Raw genomic sequence first — 20,336 nt, forward strand, 5'->3', positions numbered from 1 at the left:
GTTACAGAAACATGGCGTATTTATTTAATGAGGTTAGCGCATGTCGACGGTCTGGTCTGAAGGGGGGGGGGGGTCCAATTGTGTGTGTGTGGGGGGGGGGGGGGGCTTGCAGCTTTGATTTGAATTCTAATAATTCCTTGTTCATCCAGATTCAGCATCCAAAGCACTAAAAAAATGAATTACTGAATATAAATCACTACTAGTTTCCAATAATATATGAATTACTGATGTGGTCCTTTTTATGCAGGTGTCAACAGTCAGGCATGGCTACAAACTACCCCGCAATGCCAGGCATGTTAATTTGTTTGCTGTACTACTGTGCTTTCTAAAATTAATTTCACCAAATAGAGGTTACACTTTCTAAAATTGTTCATCCCTAATCTACAGAAGTAGAAGTCAGGATGGACACTGTGCCATCGGAGCAAGCTGCAAGGCAAGTGCAGGTTCTACTTTCTATATATATAAATATTTCAAATAGTATGATGAAGTGATGTGTGTAGTATATGAGTGAAGAAAATAAACTGGTTTTGTTTCCTTTTTAGAACGGGAGTGTGATTTGGACCAATGGACCTCGGGGGTTCGGAGCAAGTTCCTCCGCAAGCTGCACCTGCAAGGCAAGTGCAGGTTCTACTTTCTATATATATAAATATTTCAAATAGTATGATGAAGTGATGTGTGTAGTATATGAGTGAAGAAAATAAACTGGTTTTGTTTCCTTTTTAGAACGGGAGTGTGATTTGGACCAATGGACCTCGGGGGTTCGGAGCAAGTTCCTCCGCAAGCTGCACCTGCAAGGCAAGTGCAGGTTCTACTTTCTATATATATACATATTTCAAATAGTATGATGAAGTGATGTGTGTAGTATATGAGTGAAGAAAATAAACTGGTTTTGTTTCCTTTTTAGAACGGGAGTGCGATTTGGACCAATGGACCTGTGGCGTCCGTACCAAGTTTCTCCACGAGCTGCACCTGCAAGGCAAGTGCAGGTTCTACTTTCTATATATATAAATATTTCAAATAGTATGATGAAGTGATGTGTGTAGTATATGAATGAAGAAAATAAACTGGTTTTGTTTCCTTTTTAGAACGGGAGTGCGATTTGGACCAATGGACCTGTGGGTTCCGGACCAAGTTTCTCCACGAGCTGCACCTGCAAGGCAAGTGCACGTTCTACTTTCTATATATATAAATATTTCAAATAGTATGATGAAGTGATGTGTGTAGTATATGAGTGAAGAAAATAAACTGGTTTTGTTTCCTTTTTAGAACGGGAGTGCGATTTGGACCAATGGACCTGTGGGTTCCGGACCAAGTTTCTCCACGAGCTGCACCTGCAAGGCAAGTGCAGGTTCTACTTTCTATATATATAAATATTTCAAATAGTATGATGAAGTGATGTGTAGGGATGGGAATTGATAAGATTTTTCCGATTCCGATTCCATTATCGATATTGCTTATCGATTCGATTCTTTATCGATTCTCTTATCGATTCTAATTTGGGGAAAAAGAACAAACATTTTGATTGGCATCAAGTTTGTTTAATAAGAACTCACAACAGCTGTGAGCAGCTGGAGCGAGCGCTGTCAGCCTCCGAGCTAGCCAGGCTCTCTCTCTCCTCACGGTCATCTTCTATATGTAATGCACACGGCATTCGTTTAATAGCATAACGTTAGCGTTGCATGCTTTAAAAAGAAGCAAATAGGCAGTGGGAGCTACTTACCGGAGTTTCCTTCCGTATTAATCGCAGTGGCGATCACAGCTTGGCGACTGCAGCCGCTGCTCCCGGGTTGAGATGCGTCAGTCCGAAGCGTGTCAACACTCGTTCAAAAATATTGCATGCTTTGTGCGCAAATGTTTGTGCATATTGGTCGTATTCCCTCCCGACGCCGTTATCTCCACCTTGCAATGACTGCAAGTCGCTTTGTTGTCATTTTTTCTTGTGAAATGAAGCCACGCTTTAGAGCGTTTGAACCTAGTTGGTGCCATTGTTGTTTACGACTGCAACGCACATGCGAAACCAGCGTAACTGAACCGCGCAGTCGTACTTGCTGAATCGAGCGTGCGTAACATGCGTAAGTTACGTGACGTCATTCGTGCTGGTTGGAATCGATAAGAGAATCGTTAGATAAACTGCCAAACGATTCCATGGAATTGAAACACAGGGAACCGGTTCTCTATAGGAACCGGTTCTCGATTCCCATCCCTAGTGATGTGTGTAGTATATGAGTGAAGAAAATAAACTGGTTTTGTTTCCTTTTTAGAACGGGAGTGCGATTTGGACCAATGGACCTCGGGGGTTCGGAGCAAGTTCCTCCGCAAGCTGCACCTGCAAGGCAAGTGCAGGTTCTACTTTCTATATATATACATATTTCAAATAGTATGATGAAGTGATGTGTGTAGTATATGAGTGAAGAAAATAAACTGGTTTTGTTTCCTTTTTAGAACGGGAGTGTGATTTGGACCAATGGACCTCGGGGGTTCGGAGCAAGTTCCTCCGCAAGCTGCACCTGCAAGGCAAGTGCAGGTTCTACTTTCTATATATATACATATTTCAAATAGTATGATGAAGTGATGTGTGTAGTATATGAGTGAAGAAAATAAACTGGTTTTGTTTCCTTTTTAGAACGGGAGTGCGATTTGGACCAATGGACCTGTGGCGTCCGTACCAAGTTTCTCCACGAGCTGCACCTGCAAGGCAAGTGCAGGTTCTACTTTCTATATATATAAATATTTCAAATAGTATGATGAAGTGATGTGTGTAGTATATGAGTGAAGAAAATAAACTGGTTTTGTTTCCTTTTTAGAACGGGAGTGCGATTTGGACCAATGGACCTGTGGGTTCCGGACCAAGTTTCTCCACGAGCTGCACCTGCAAGGCAAGTGCACGTTCTACTTTCTATATATATAAATATTTCAAATAGTATGATGAAGTGATGTGTGTAGTATATGAGTGAAGAAAATAAACTGGTTTTGTTTCCTTTTTAGAACGGGAGTGTGATTTGGACCAATGGACCTCGGGGGTTCGGAGCAAGTTCCTCCGCAAGCTGCACCTGCAAGGCAAGTGCAGGTTCTACTTTCTATATATATACATATTTCAAATAGTATGATGAAGTGATGTGTGTAGTATATGAGTGAAGAAAATAAACTGGTTTTGTTTCCTTTTTAGAACGGGAGTGCGATTTGGACCAATGGACCTGTGGCGTCCGTACCAAGTTTCTCCACGAGCTGCACCTGCAAGGCAAGTGCAGGTTCTACTTTCTATATATATAAATATTTCAAATAGTATGATGAAGTGATGTGTGTAGTATATGAGTGAAGAAAATAAACTGGTTTTGTTTCCTTTTTAGAACGGGAGTGCGATTTGGACCAATGGACCTGTGGGTTCCGGACCAAGTTTCTCCACGAGCTGCACCTGCAAGGCAAGTGCACGTTCTACTTTCTATATATATAAATATTTCAAATAGTATGATGAAGTGATGTGTGTAGTATATGAGTGAAGAAAATAAACTGGTTTTGTTTCCTTTTTAGAACGGGAGTGTGATTTGGACCAATGGACCTCGGGGGTTCGGAGCAAGTTCCTCCGCAAGCTGCACCTGCAAGGCAAGTGCAGGTTCTACTTTCTATATATATACATATTTCAAATAGTATGATGAAGTGATGTGTGTAGTATATGAGTGAAGAAAATAAACTGGTTTTGTTTCCTTTTTAGAACGGGAGTGCGATTTGGACCAATGGACCTGTGGCGTCCGTACCAAGTTTCTCCACGAGCTGCACCTGCAAGGCAAGTGCAGGTTCTACTTTCTATATATATAAATATTTCAAATAGTATGATGAAGTGATGTGTGTAGTATATGAGTGAAGAAAATAAACTGGTTTTGTTTCCTTTTTAGAACGGGAGTGCGATTTGGACCAATGGACCTGTGGGTTCCGGACCAAGTTTCTCCACGAGCTGCACCTGCAAGGCAAGTGCACGTTCTACTTTCTATATATATAAATATTTCAAATAGTATGATGAAGTGATGTGTGTAGTATATGAGTGAAGAAAATAAACTGGTTTTGTTTCCTTTTTAGAACGGGAGTGCGATTTGGACCAATGGACCTGTGGGTTCCGGACCAAGTTTCTCCACGAGCTGCACCTGCAAGGCAAGTGCAGGTTCTACTTTCTATATATATAAATATTTCAAATAGTATGATGAAGTGATGTGTAGGGATGGGAATTGATAAGATTTTTCCGATTCCGATTCCATTATCGATATTGCTTATCGATTCGATTCTTTATCGATTCTCTTATCGATTCTAATTTGGGGAAAAAGAACAAACATTTTGATTGGCATCAAGTTTGTTTAATAAGAACTCACAACAGCTGTGAGCAGCTGGAGCGAGCGCTGTCAGCCTCCGAGCTAGCCAGGCTCTCTCTCTCCTCACGGTCATCTTCTATATGTAATGCACACGGCATTCGTTTAATAGCATAACGTTAGCGTTGCATGCTTTAAAAAGAAGCAAATAGGCAGTGGGAGCTACTTACCGGAGTTTCCTTCCGTATTAATCGCAGTGGCGATCACAGCTTGGCGACTGCAGCCGCTGCTCCCGGGTTGAGATGCGTCAGTCCGAAGCGTGTCAACACTCGTTCAAAAATATTGCATGCTTTGTGCGCAAATGTTTGTGCATATTGGTCGTATTCCCTCCCGACGCCGTTATCTCCACCTTGCAATGACTGCAAGTCGCTTTGTTGTCATTTTTTCTTGTGAAATGAAGCCACGCTTTAGAGCGTTTGAACCTAGTTGGTGCCATTGTTGTTTACGACTGCAACGCACATGCGAAACCAGCGTAACTGAACCGCGCAGTCGTACTTGCTGAATCGAGCGTGCGTAACATGCGTAAGTTACGTGACGTCATTCGTGCTGGTTGGAATCGATAAGAGAATCGTTAGATAAACTGCCAAACGATTCCATGGAATTGAAACACAGGGAACCGGTTCTCTATAGGAACCGGTTCTCGATTCCCATCCCTAGTGATGTGTGTAGTATATGAGTGAAGAAAATAAACTGGTTTTGTTTCCTTTTTAGAACGGGAGTGCGATTTGGACCAATGGACCTCGGGGGTTCGGAGCAAGTTCCTCCGCAAGCTGCACCTGCAAGGCAAGTGCAGGTTCTACTTTCTATATATATACATATTTCAAATGGTATGATGAAGTGATGTGTGTAGTATATCCATCCATCCATCGTCTACCGCTTATCCTGCACTCAGGGTCACGGGGGGGCTGGAGCCGATCCCAGCTATCATTGGGCGAAGGCAGGGTGTACCCTGCCTTCGCCCTGGACAGGACGCCAGTCTATCACAGGGCCGACATGTAGAGACAAACAACCATTCACGCTCACATTCACACCTACGGGCAATTTAGAGTGATCAATGAACCTATCCCCATCCTGCATGTCTTTGGACTGTGGGAGGAAGCCGGAGAACCCGGTGAGAACCCACGCTCACACGGGGAGAACATGCAAACTCCACACAGAAGGGCCCGGCCCGGGAGTCGAACCCGCGACCCTCTCGCTGTGAGGCGAGAGTGCTACCCACTACACCACCGTGGAGCCCCGTGTGTAGTATATGAGTGAAGAAAATAAACTGGTTTTGTTTCCTTTTTAGAACGGGTTCGGAGCAAGTTCCTCCGCAAGCTGCACCTGCAAGGCAAGTGCAGGTTCTACTTTCTATATATAAACATATTTCAAATAGTATGATGAAGTGATGTGTGTAGTATATGAGTGAAGAAAATAAACTGGTTTTGTTTCCTTTTTAGAACGGGTTCGGACCAAGTTCCTCCGCAAGCTGCACCTGCAAGGCAAGTGCAGGTTCTACTTTCTATATATATACATATTTCAAATAGTATGATGAAGTGATGTGTGTAGTATATGAGTGAAGAAAATAAACTAGTTTTGTTTCCTTTTTAGAACGGGAGTGCGATTTGGACCACACGACCTGGGGGTTTTGGGAGTGTGCCTGACAATTATGGCAGGTGTTTTTTGCGTGTACCTGATAATAATGACCATTCTGCACATAAACAAGATAGTGTAAATATTCAAAATTTCCAGAGTTCCGGAAAATGTGACATGTTTGTGTTAAATAAAAGAGATAAAAACAGCAAAATTGATGAGTTTATTTTTTATTCCATGAATGTGTGCTGCAAAATAACTGTAAAATAAATGCTTTCATCCCCCTTCCTGTACGGAGCTAGGGGGCACCAAAGTTTGAGATTGTATCCTCATTAAGTGGTGTAAAGGCTGAAAGGGATCCTTCTTCATAGAAGCCTATTCATCTGAAATCTTGGCGCTAATGTAAACATTACTTTCCCATCATTCTCATCTCAAAGGTCGACAATGTGCAGCCGGCTGGGGACGAACCCACCATGGGTTCAGATGTGTGTGTGTGTGTGTGTGTGTGTGTGTGTGTGTGTGTGTGTGTGTGTGTGAGAGGGACCGGGATGACTGTATTATTAATCCCTCTGCCAGGCGAGCCAATTTCTGATATATCCAGGTTTCCAGGTGTTCCTGTTCCTGTCATTCGTGCTCTATGTTAACCCTTGTGTGGTGTTCATACTTCCGTTACACAGCCAATGTTCACGGGTCTGGTGGACCCACTGTAGTATCAGCTCTTAAAATCAATACAGCCATAAAAAAATAAGTAAAAATACTTAACAGATGTTTACTTTATCTCAATTACAACCAATATAGATGGCTAATATGGGACATATTTGATATTTACCTCTGTTAGATCACATTTATAAAGTGTGTGTGTGTGTTGTATATGACTTTCTTGCATTTGATGCATATATACTGTGTCATCCTGTCGTACTGTGGCTACCCTTTTGGGGGAGGCTGATCCTAATCCTGATTTTCCAACTCACTGTCAGTCTCTGAATGGTGAGAAATGTGATACTGAAATTAATAGTAGCGCAGTCATGGCGCCACCGTGGCCACGCCCCTAGACTTTTGGAGCATCTTTGACTAACTTTTTGTCCTTAAGGCCTTTCCAACAACATATCAAATTTTGGAATCGATCAGATCAACCGTATAGTCAGTTTTCTGAATGGCCAAAAACAGCCAAAAACGGCCAAAAATGGCACTTTTTGGAAATTTGTGCCAGCGCCAAACATTACCCAATTTTGATGAAACTTGACAGGTCTGTTCTTTAAAGCTATGGCAACATAGGTTTCGAGTTTCGTAATTTTTGGGGCAAAGGTTATAGAGTTATGCTAATTGCATTTTGGTAGCCCCACCCTCTAATGTTCATTGGCCGATATCTTCTGATAACATGCATACTTTCGAAACCACCCCCTCAGCTAGGTCTAAAGAGTATGTGAACCAAATTTCGTCCAAATCGGACCAACGGTTTCCGAGAAATGCGCAACTTCCTGTTTTTCATAAAATCCAAGATGGCAGAAAATTTCGGGAGGCGGACTTTGGTACTCCAAGAGGATTTTTTGTAGAGGACACTTGTTTGCACATGTGTGCAAAGTTTCATGTCAATCGGAGTTACGGTGCGGCGGGGCTGGCGATTCTCCACTCTAGGTGGCGCTAGCGAGCAACTTTTTCGTGGCCGAATGCTAAGACGCCAAATTCTCAAATTTTTCGCCAGACCCTATAGACACTCCAATTTTCGTTAGTTTTTTTTCACGCTCAGGCCCCCAAAACGCAGGTCGAACTCGTAAAAGAATAATAAACATTCGAAAAACAATAGGGCTTCCGAAAAACAATAGGGCTTCGCAGCCCGACGTTGTCGGCGCTCGGGCCCTAATAAACACTACAGAAACAATAGGGCTTTGCAGCCCGACGTTGTCGGCGCTCGGGCCCTAATGACAAGGTCTAAGCCTAACTTCCTAAACTAACAAAAACAGGAGAAAAAGGGGAATGAAAATAAATGGCAGTTACACCCTTACTGCTTCCTACCAAAATAAACATTAAAGGCAAAAATGTAAATAACTTACAATGGTGCCGAAGCACTGATCCTGATCACATCCAGAATCTTTTTCAAGATCGAGATGCTCATCACACACATAATCTCAGAGGAATCAACAAACTATATCAACCAAAAGTAAGGACAACCCTTAAATCTATGTGCATTTCAGTTAAAGGAGTCATATTGTGGAACAGCCTAAGTGAGGAAATAAAAACATGTACAAATCTTAGTCAATTTAAAAAAATGTTTAAAAAATACATAATGAGTAAGTATCAGGAAAAGATTTGAGAGTGTGATGCCCTCATAAACAGGCACATGCACACTGCATGTGTATGGGTATGTGTGATAAACCAATTTGATAACTGTATTCATAATGTAGAAATATTGTATTTATTACTTTGTATTTGTGTGTAGTGGATTTCATATGTACATTTAACTGTACAGGTACAAATGAATGAATATTGTAAATATAAATGTATGCGCAATTGTGAACAGTGAGCCAGTGGAGCTACACACTTGAGTTCTGTTTACTGTTTATCATGTATTTTCATGGGGCAGAGGGGTGTATGATCAGAGTGTTTGGGGCCTGTCTTTGTCTTGTGTTTCTGTTTATTGTATGTTTTGTATAGTGTGGTGTGAGTGGGGGTTTGGAATCGAATAAGCGCAAGCTTCTTCCATCTCCCTTTCAAGTGACATGATTGTTATTGACCGTGAGTGTTATTCCTTTTTTCCCTTGAAACAAACAAACAAACAGCAAAAAGGGTCAGCTAACTAACACACAACCAATAACCAAACACGACTAGCAGGGGAACTAGACACCATTCAAAGTACACTCAGATCAACAGCACGAGGAGGAAAGCACGAGAAGCACAGTGAAAGCCCTCGTATGTTGTCTGAAGAGCACTGCCTTTTCAAACTGGGCCGCTCGCCAGGCTCATCGGCTGCAGCTGCGGAGAACCAATGGCTGGCGGCAGGAGGCGGGACCTGTAAATCAAGCAGAGCTGGACAACAAAAACAGGAGCGCTCACTCGGGCCTAAATGCGAAATCTATCGGCTGGGGGCCGTAACACCCCCCTTCCTAAAAGGAACATCTACCACAAAAAGTTTGCTCAGGACTGGGAGACACGAGAAAGAGCGTCGGCCATAACATTTTCAGTTCCCTTTTTGTGACGGATTTCTAAGTTGAAACCCTGCACTAACAGAGACCACCTCATCAAACGCTGGTTCGCATTCCGCATCTGGTTCAGGAAAACGAGCGGGTTGTGGTCGGTAAAAACTAAAACAGGTAAAGAACTGGAACCAAGATACACCTCGAAATACTGTAACGCCAGCAGCAGCGAGAGAGCCTCCTTCTCTGTGGTGCTGTAGTTAAGTTGGGGAACACTGAACTTTTTTGAAAAATAACAAATGGGGTGAACGATCCCTTTCTCATCCTCCTGCAGCAACACAGCTCCGGCCCCACTGGCGTTGGCATCCACCTCCAACTTAAACGGGGGAGTGAAGTTTGGGGCTGCCAGGACAGGTGTGCTGCAGAGGAGAGCTTTACAGGAACGAAAAGCGACATCACAGGCATTGGTCCAAACAAATGTTTTTTTAACACTAGTCAGACTTGTGAGAGGGGCGGCTACATCAGCAAAGTTTCGGCAGAAACTCCGGTAATACCCCGCCATGCCCAGAAAGCGGCGGAGCTCACGCCTGGTTTTGGGGACGGGATAATCCAGGATGGCCTGGACTTTGGCCTGGACAGGGCGCACTTGGCCTTGGCCCACCTGTTTGACAAGGTAAGTGACGGTGGCCTTACCAAACTCACATTTTGCCAGGTTAAGGGTAAGGTTGGCCTCTCTCAACCTATCAAAAATCACTTCGAGAGTTTTTATATGCTTTGATCATGACTCAGAATATGCAACAACATCATCTAAATAAACTTCACAATTATTCACATCGGATAAGACGATGTGCATCAGACGCTGGAATGTGGCAGGTGCGTTTCGGAGACCAAACGGCATAACAGTGTACTGCAAGAAACTGTCAGGCGTGACAAAAGCTGACATCTCGGAAGCACGTGGTGTTAATGGGATTTGCCAGTATCCCTTCAGGAGGTCAAGTTTAGTCACAAATTTTACCGAACTGACTCTGTCAACACAGTCTTCCATGCGGGGAAGAGGATAGGAGTCTGGCTTGGTGACATTATTCACTTTTCTAAAATCTGTACAGAACTGTGATGTCTGATCAGGTTTGGGAACAAGCAGACAGGGGGAACTCCATGCGCTGGAGCTGGGCACAGCTAAACCATTCTCCAATTGATAGTCAACCTCCTTTTTGAAGAGGGAGCGCTTGGTGGGGTTGACACGGTAGGCACGTTGCTTGATTGTGGGGTGGTGACCGACATCAATATCATGAGATAGAACAGTAGTGCAGGTAGGAGTGTCGGAAGATAGAGTGAGGTGGCTGTCAATCAGTTTAACAATGTCAGCTTGGGCGGGACCATCTCGATCAGGGATGCCAGGGTGAAATTGGACAGGGGGCCAGATTTTTTTCAATTGAGACCTCAGGGGGCCGGATTACACTTTCGGACTGAAAAGGCAAACATTGACTCAACACATGGATAGGTAGGCTATTTGAAATTATTCATGAAGGCCTACACATCAAAAAGAAATTGCATTGGCACCAAAATAGCCTCACAATGAGGCCTAAATTACATACATTACAAAGGAAGATGATTGACAGGCGCTCTCCTTCATACAATCACGTGCACACTTCATGGCTGCACCTGATTGGACGATCGCTTTCACTGCTGCGCTGTCTGCTCCCGGATTTCAAACCGACCAACATGGCGGCTCGTTTGGAAACTTTCTCTTATTTTACGACAATAGTTCACCGAAAGGTGTTTCTGAAAACATTTTATGCGAGAAATAAGCTATGCAGTTGCTGAATCTGTCTTTATTTTAGATGGACAACATTCAGTTTAAAAGAGTTTCGAGAGCTTGTGGGAGGCAGCGGCGCACCGTCTCTCCACGCTCGCCGTGAGTCGAATGCATTGCAGGGCATACCGTAAATCCTTTAATATAGCCTCAGCCAAAATCTTCACGACGCGAACCTGACAATGAATGGGAAGGGTGGAAATAACGCTGCCTGTCGACACTTGCCCCGTCCAATGTTAGAGACCGGCCGGTAATAGAATACAGGCCAGTATTAGAGGACTTACAGTATATATTTAAAAAAAAACAAATAGATAAAATAATAACAAAAAAAATATTCTCCCCTTATCACCCGCGGGCCGGATGTGACGTACAGTCGGGCCGGGTCCGGCCCGCGGGCCGTAACCCTGTCATCCCTGATCTAGATGCTGCAAATGAACAGAGATGTTTTGCAACATTTCAGAATTTTGCAGACTTGAACACGAGGAGCTATTTCCACAGAGACCATCACTTTCTGGCGAATACAGGGGAGGAGTGACAGAGGTGACGGTGGCTACGCTACGTGCATCGCCGCGAGTGACATATGGTTTCAGCATATTCACATGACTTACTCGAGTTTTTCGCTTGCAGTCAGGAGTGGCGACAACAAAATCAGTTTCACATAACTGCTTCTCAATCACATAAGGGCCAGAAAACTTTGCTTGAAAAGAAGAAGTGGGGAGTGGGAGAAGAACGAGCTCTCTGTCACAAACCTCAAAAACTCGCTTCACAGACTTTTTATCGAATTTTCCTTTCATTTTTTCCTGAGAAACCCCCAGAGAGCAGCGTACAGCTTCGCGTGCTGTGTGCAACCTCTCCCTGAATTTACTCACGTAGTCAAGCACGTTAGAGCTGGGGTTAGCTGTGTCAGACAGGAACTTCTCACGGAGCATACAGAGGGGACCACGCACTGCGTGACCAAATACTAATTCAGCAGGGCTGAAACCAGTGGACTCCTGCACGGTTTCCCTTGCAGCTAAGAGCAGAAAAGGCAGACCCTCGTCCCAATCTTTCCCCGTTTTGAAGCAGTACTTTTTCATCATGGATTTTAGCATCTGATGAAAACGCTCGAGTGCGCCTTGGGATTGGGGGTGATAGGCGCTGGACGTTCTGTGGCGGATGGACAGTGATGAAAGGACTTGAGCAAACAGTTTGGATGTAAAATGTGTGCCTTGGTCAGTTTGGACATACTTTGGCAGACCGAAAGTGGAAAAGAAATTCATAAGTACTTTGACAACGGCTATGGCTTTTTTTTTTTTTTTGGCATCACATGACTAAATAACCTAATACTGAATACTGCAGCACCCTGCCTTCGCCCAATGACAGCTGGGATTGGCTCCAGCCCCCCCACGACCCTGAATACAGGATAAGCGGTAGACAATGGATGGATGGATGAATACTGCAGCATTTAGAAGACACAGGCTATCACAGGATATCAGACATTAGTGACGACTAATTAGCACAATACTCCACCATGTATTGCGCCGCAATAAGCCAACGAGCATGCCGCCGTTGTGGCGGCTCTCATGAACACCCGTGTTGCGGTTCCCGACACATAAACAGACTGCCGACAGACGCGGTACAACTTTCCCCCATTTAGCTGCTCCCTTAAACTATAACGTGGAAGTACTAAATACACTCAATGAACGAACAGAAACACTCACTTACATTCTGCAATGACGCACACTGGCACTTCAGTGCCGCACAGCGAAGTCTAGCGAGTGACTGACGGGAGATAAACTAGCCGGGAGATCATATCGCTGCTCGTACTACACTCCCCATAATGCTTTGCGCTCTTAAAGTAATACAATCGCTCACCAAAAGATTATTAAGACACAGAATCATCCATAATAAACATAACATAACAACATCTGGAGCCTTTCTAACAACTGTGACATCATGAATGTTTATTGTACCTTGCCGCGTTTTTGAAACAGTACTGCTCCAGTAATTTCCATCCACGGAAACCGCAAGCATATCCGGGCTGCACGCTTGACAGGTGAAGGGCTCCCCCTTGCAGAGGCTGTCCACCTCATATCTCAAAGCCTCCCACTCGAAGAAGCTTTTGAGGAAGCTATCGCTGGAGATTTTCCCAGTCTATCACAAAAACGACATCTTGATCAAATGATATTTATAAACTAAAATAGAGGGACACAGCTTTTGCATAACTTCAATAATCACACGGCCAAAGCGGACAGTTCGCTGATCAAGCATTTTAAAAAATGCCTGACAGGACAGTCCAGGTGCAGCCATTTTAATTTCTTCATACGAGAAGAAAACATCAATGGCATAGATTGTGGCAAAGTGAAGGGTTGCTGGCCAGTAATCACTCTTTACAACATCCTCAACTCCAGCAGTCCATGTGGCTTTGCATGCACTGCAAGCCAACTCTGGCATGCTGAGCTCGTCGGCCTTGAAAAAAACAAAACAAACACTGTAATGTCAATTTTCACACACTTAATTATATAAATGTTTTTTAAAGAATATGTTATGCATTTCTCATTAATGTAACGTTATGCATATCCTTATGAGGCTGGGGGCTGGGCAGGAAAAAATACACATGCATCTAAAAAAAGAAAATCATGGAAAATGCCATGCCTTGTTCTGTTTTAATTTAGATGAGTACAACAAACAGGTCATGAAAACCAAAAATGTAGTACCTCACAATATTAGAATGTTACATAGACCAATCAAAATAAAAGGATTGATCATACAGAAATGTCAATGTTATGAAAAGTACTGTATGTTTATTCTAAATTCATTATGTGTAATGAATCTGGAATTCATGTTTCACTTTTAGAATTACATCACAGAAAATAAAACTTTCAAATTATATTTTAATTTTTTGAAATGCAATCGATGTAGCAAAAAATGAAAGCGGTCTGACAAATTTGGTTTTCCTCATTATTGAAATGTGTCATTTCTAGAATCAAAGTGTTTTCGGAGCATTTAGTTGTTGTGCAGATGCTTTTAGCCTTACTCAGTACTCATGTTAAGATATCATACAAAGCAATTACAAACATTTGGGAGTTTGTGAGATGGGATAGATATTATTAAGAACAAACTTTTAAAAAAGTTTCACATTCTTACCATTCTTTGTGATCACAGCCACAGCCTTTCCTGATTTGAGACTCAATGAGTCTGTTGAACAACCACATATTTTTTCTGAGATCTCCACAGGTACGTAACGTACTGAAAAAAGAAAATGTTGATTAAGAATCATTTTTATCGAATGGGATATACAACATTGTAAAGTGACAGATTTCTGACTAAAAAAGACTGAACTTTACTGAAGAATGTGAAGCATTGCTGATAAGTATTAAAGTGAACATGAAGAAGCTAAAATTTTCAGTCCAGCGAGAAAATATATTTTGTGACAAAACAGAACTTACCACAGGGAGAAAGGGCCTTATTCAGCACATACGTTATGTGGGGCAATGGCTGGAAAAATCCCAAAGTGCTGCCATCTCTGTTGTGGAGGGGGTGTCTGGTGTGCATGCTGACATCACACTCGGCACAGAAGAAGGGGCGTGGACGGCAATCACGGCAGCGGACAACAGCGGAATTGCTTGAACACTGTTCCACATTTTCTAGTGCTCCTGCGGTGTTAACCAGCTGTGGTCTTGCTGCCCTCCAGCTTTCTGAAAAGATGCTTTTTCTGGTGCTCCAGTTTGTAGAAGCCAGAAGAGCTCTTGGGGTTGGTGCTTCCATCTCATCTCCTGTGGCATCACACAATGATAGCTTGAGGTCTTGTAAAAACCCCTCTATTAAAATGGTATATATATATATATATATATATATATATATATATATATATTAAGTTTGATACCTTGAATTTCAAATACAAAGATAGAGTTTACATTTTAACTCTGTATTACAAACATTGCAGATAAAAGTAAAAAATATCTGAACACAATGCTTTGAGCGACTGGATGCAACGTAAAGTACATACCAATAGCATCTGGAGCAAAGACCACATCAGAGCTAGTGCCAGGAGCACTAGTGTCAGGAGCATCAACAGACGGGTGAGTCTTCTGACTGCAGCCAGCTGTGCCAGAATAAAAAACAAACTATTATTCACAGCATTAAAATGGTCTACTTGTCCCAACACTACTTGCACATGATACAGAGTCAATTATGAAATCCTCACCATCAAACATTTATCTAGAGGAGACTATGTGGAAGGGACAAGTGGACTTTTTTTCACACATCATGATGTGGACATGTATTGAACTGTACACACAATGACAGTAAATTAAAATACTGGCAACACAATCAGAACAAACTATTTGAAAGGCAGTCTTGCCAAGAACAATATATATAAAAAACTGACATGGTTGATACACAGCCAAGGACAGAAAGACTGCAGCATGTGATTGAAACTTCTCACCAGAACATCATTGATAACATCTACAGTGCATCAGTGATATCAGTGCACAGATTTAAAAGACAACACACACCACAGTCACGGTCTGTTCCCCCCAGTGTTGCCAGGTGTACGATAATTATCATATTTGTACGATAATTTTTCCCTCTGTACGATCAATAATCCCAAAGGTCAAATATACTATAATTTGACCATTCCGTGAATGTGTGGTTGTAATCGGTTGTAATCAGCCTGTCGCAACTCTGTCTGTCAGAGTTTTTTGGTGAACCCTGAAGGCATCTGCTTTTCTAAATGTGAGCTACGAGTGACGTGTATGCGTTTGCCTCAGAACAAGGGCCATGATTGGCTGAATAGTCTGCTGCGCACGCCCCATGAGTGAGGAAGAGAGAAAAAAAATAAATGAAGAAGAAGCAGAGCCGCCCCGCCATGTAATTAGCCCCATCTCGGGCTTCCTGGGCTGGAGACAGACGCGGGTGACAGAAGATCGACGCACAATATTCCCTCATAATGCAGCGGTTAAGGACTCCAGCAGTATCTGCGTAACACCCCCACCATTAAGAAAATAAATTGGGGGTGAAAAAAAATATATATATATATATATATATATATATATATATATATATACATATATGCTATACTATACTAACAGCCAGCCCAGTCACACACGCAGCTGGGCTGAAGGGAACAGAAAGGGTTAACGATTAACCATCCAGCAGCGTCTCCCCCCCACCAGCTGAGCAGAGGAAACAAAACGCAAAGGTTAACAAGTAAACCAAAAAAACTGTTTACTGTTACACAATAAATTTAAAGTAGGTTTTATCTCTTTAAAAAACATTAACCCACAATTTATTTATTTTTACTCTTTTTTTCACAGGGCAAATAGTAACTTAACATCTGGACAAGGCGTCCGCTACCAGATTTTCACGCCCTCGTATGTGTTTAATCTCAATATTGTAACCCTGTAATATGAGGCTCCATCGCATCAAGCGCTGATTTGAGTTGCGCATGCGATCGAGGAACACCAGGGGGTTGTGGTCAGTATAAACCACAACGGGCTCTCCAGCCCCACCGACATAGACTTCAAAGTGCTGGAGAGCCAACACCAGAGCAAGGCCCTCCTTCTCTATCGTTGAGTAGGCACGTTGATGGACATTGAATTTTCGCGAGAAAAAACAGATTGGATGCTCCAACCCCTCGTTATCTTGCTGTAACAAAATGGCTCCCGCGCCAAGGTCACTCGCATCAACAGCAATAGAGAAAGGGCGAGAAAAGTCAGGGGCAGCGAGCACCGGTGCTGTCGTTAACAAGGCTTTGACAGCCTCGAAGGCGGCCTGACTCCGAGGAGTCCATTTAAAGCACACCTTCGAGCTGAGCAAATCAGTGAGGGAAGCGGCAACGGTCGAGAAATTTTTGCAGAATGACCGGTAGTACCCGACCATGCCGAGGAAGCGCCGCAGCTCGCGGCGAGTAGTTGGAACCGGATAAGCCAGCATAGCCTCCACCTTGGCATGAACGGGACGTACCTGCCCCCGCCCAACCACCTTACCTAAATATGTGACAGTGGCCTGAGTGAATTCGCACTTAGCCAAGTTAATGGCTAGATTGGCTTCGGCCAGGCATTCTAGCACTCTAGCAAGGTGAGTAAGATGTTGCTGCCACGTCCATCCATCCATCCATTTTCTACCGCTTATCCTGTATTTAGGGTCACGGGGGGGCTGGAGCCGATCCCAGCTGTCATTGGGCGAAGGCAGGGTACACCCTGGACAGGACGCCAGTCTATCACAGGGAGACATGTAGAGACAAACAACCATTCACGCTCACATTCACACCTACGGGCAATTTAGAGTCACCAATGAACCTATCCCCATCCTGCATGTCTTTGGACTGTGGGAGGAAGCCGGAGAACCCGGAGAGAACCCACGCTTACACGGGGAGAACATGCAAACTCCACACAGAAGGAACCCGGGCCGACCCGGGAATCGAACCCAGGACCCTCTTGCTGTGAGGCGAGAGTGCTACCCACTACACCACCGTGCGTTGCTGCCACGTGGCGCTATATATTAGGAGGTCATCCAAGTATGCCTCACAATTACACATGCCATCAAGAACGTTATTAACCGGCCGTTGAAATGTGGCAGGTGCATTGCGAAGCCCAAATGCCATTACCGTGTACTGTAGGAAATGATCTGGTGTCGCAAAGGCTGAAAGTTCTTTGGCACGGGAGTGGAATTTGCCAGTAGCCTTTCAGCAGATCAATTTTGCTTAAGAACACAGCAGAGCCTAAACGATCAACACAATCATCGATGCGCGGCAAGGGATGACTATCAGGTTTCGTAACGGCATTGACTTTCCTGAAATCAGTGCAAAAACGCACCGACCCATCACTTTTAGGCACCAATAAACACGGACTACACCACGGACTGCAGCTAGATTCTGCAATACCGTTCTCCAACATAAATTTCACCTCCTTCTGAAACAAGCCCCTCTTAAGTGGATTTGCATGATAGGGATGCTGTTTAATAGGGCGCGTTGCACCCACGTCAATGTCGTGAACAATCGCTGTTGTTTGGCGAGGCACATCAGGGAAAAGATCCACATGCAAGTTAATAAATGAGATGAGGTCTTCACTGTGTGACGACCCCAGTGGGTGTGGTTGTTTGTTGCATGTGGTGTTTTCTCTCGCTGTCTCCAATCTCTTTCTAGTAATGGTTAACATGTAACTGGCCAAGTTGCTTGGGTTGTAGCTTTGGTGTGACGGTTCCCCTCCGGGGTTCCGTCTTAAGGGGTGGGTGTGACGACCCCAGTGGGTGTGGTTGTTTGTTGCATGTGGTGTTTCTCTCGCTGTCTCCAATCTCTTTCCACAGGCTTTATGAGTCTCCGGTGTGTGTTTCGGAGGGGGCGGGGCCACGCCGTTAAACACCACGTGGAGAACGCCAGCTCGCTCTCTCGGTCCATTCCCGGCCTGGCGTCCGGCCGTTCACCTGCTGTTCTGCTTATTGGGTTTTAAGGCGCACCCAACATTCACTTATGCAGCCAAGCACCTGCACACACTGCTTATCACAGATATAGAATAGCCTGACGTTGTTTTGGTATTGGTATGGGGGGGTTTGTCAATAAATATAATTGCCGGCAACTTCCCTCTTGTGCTGTTTTGTCAGAGATCTGAGCCAGTTCTGACAACGGTCTGTGGCCGGCAAATGTGACAAAAAAGAACTCAAGTTACACCTCAGAGTTCTTCATTCTGCCTTCAATTACCTCCACTGAGGGAAGGCGACCCTCATCGTCATTCACTGATTCAGCCACGGCACCCTGCTGATCAGACAGAGTGGCAGCCACGGATCCCAACGGAGCGGCAACTTCAGCACCACAGGCAGTGGACAGCGCCACTCGCGCGTCGGGACCTGTTCGATCACAGTAAAGCTTCAAGCGATTAATGTGACACATTGTGGTTTTCCTTCTACGATCAGGGGTTGCAATGACGTAGTTAAGATTATTCACCTGCCGCACAACCTTGTAAGGACCACTGTAACGAGGCTGTAATGCAGCGCCCATCACGGGAATCAGGACCAACACGCGATCGCCAGGGTGAAATTCACACGCCACAGCGGTTCTGTCAAACCTTTGCTTCATGCGTTTTTGACAGACACCTAGATTTTCCTTGGCTAAATCACATGCACGACAGAGCCGGAAACGCATTTTAGAGACATAATCAGACAGATCGCCATACTCCTTGCTTTCCGTCAGAAACGACTCGTGTAACAATTTCAACGGTCCACGCACTGTGTGCCCGAACACAAGCTCCGACAGACTGAACCCCAGACTCTCTTGTACAACTTCATGTACCGCAAACAGAGCGGCACACCCTCATCCCAGTCTCGCTTGAATTCCAGACAGAAACGTTTAAGCATTGATTTTAGAGTGAGATGGAATCTTTCTAGTGCACCCTGAGTTTGAGGTCGATAAGCTGTGGACTGCACATGTTTAATTGCGAGCTGACGCATCGCCTGCGCAAATACATGGGACATGAAATTACTTCCACGGTCAGTCTGCATGGTCTTCGGAAGGCCAAACATAGAGAAGAAATCAATCAGAGCCTTCACAATGGCTGGAGCCTTAATTTTACGTAAAGGGACAGCATGAGGGAACCGTGTTAACGTACACATAATTGTGAGTAAATGTTGATTGCCGGACTTCGTCCGAGGCAACGGACCAACACAATCCAAAATTACATGTTCAAACGGCTCGGAGGAGACAGGTATTGGCTGTAAAGGCGCAGGAGGAACGACCTGGTTAGGTTTTCCAATAACCTGACACACATGACACGTACGACAGTATTTTGCAACATCACGGTTAACACCTGGCCAATAAAAATATCGGGTGATACGATCCAGTGTCTTTGTCACACCCAAATGACCAGATAAATGGTGATCATGAGCAACGCTCAATATGTGATCACGATAACACACGGGGACAACCATTTGGTAGAAAACCCTCCACTCATCTCGCGCTGAGGCCATAAGAGGTCTCCATTTGCGCATCAAGACACCCTCTCGCAAAAAGTAGCCGTGAGGAGAATGCTCAATATCTATTTGGGCCACAGCCTCGACAAAGAGCGAAGCGAGAGACGGGTCGTTTCTCTGTTCCTTAATTAAGTGCTCACGACTCACAGACACTTTAGGAACCTTGGACAGTGATTCAGAATCAGCCAGCAAATCACTAACATCGAGTGAGGGTTTTACAAAAAATGTATCGCAAAGACCAAATGATTCATCCTCAACCTGGGTTTCTTTTGCACGCTGTGCTATAGCATGCGTAACGACGCTAGCTTGAAAAACTCCAAGTTTACTACGGGCGAAGGAAACACCATGCCTCCCATAACATCATTGCCCAGCAACACTTGCACATTTTTAATTGGGAGAGTACGACGTACACCCATTTTAAAGTCACCAGCAACTAAATCCGAAACAAGTGCCACTTCATGGAGAGGGACATTCACAAAGCCCATTTCGAAACCTTGCACAAGGATATTCTCGCCAGCATAA

General features: G+C 44.1%; 1 long non-coding RNA gene across 2 annotated transcripts in view; it reads right to left on the bottom strand.

Annotated features, from left to right (window-relative positions):
* The window catches only part of LOC311027255, a 282,124-nt gene that overhangs the window by 36,350 nt on the left and 225,438 nt on the right, over positions 1–20,336 (bottom strand). The gene's annotated exons all lie outside the window — the stretch shown is intronic.

This window comes from Eutrigla gurnardus, assembly GCF_963514095.1.
Source record: "Eutrigla gurnardus genome assembly, chromosome: 16".
NCBI lineage: Eukaryota > Metazoa > Chordata > Actinopteri > Perciformes > Triglidae > Eutrigla > Eutrigla gurnardus.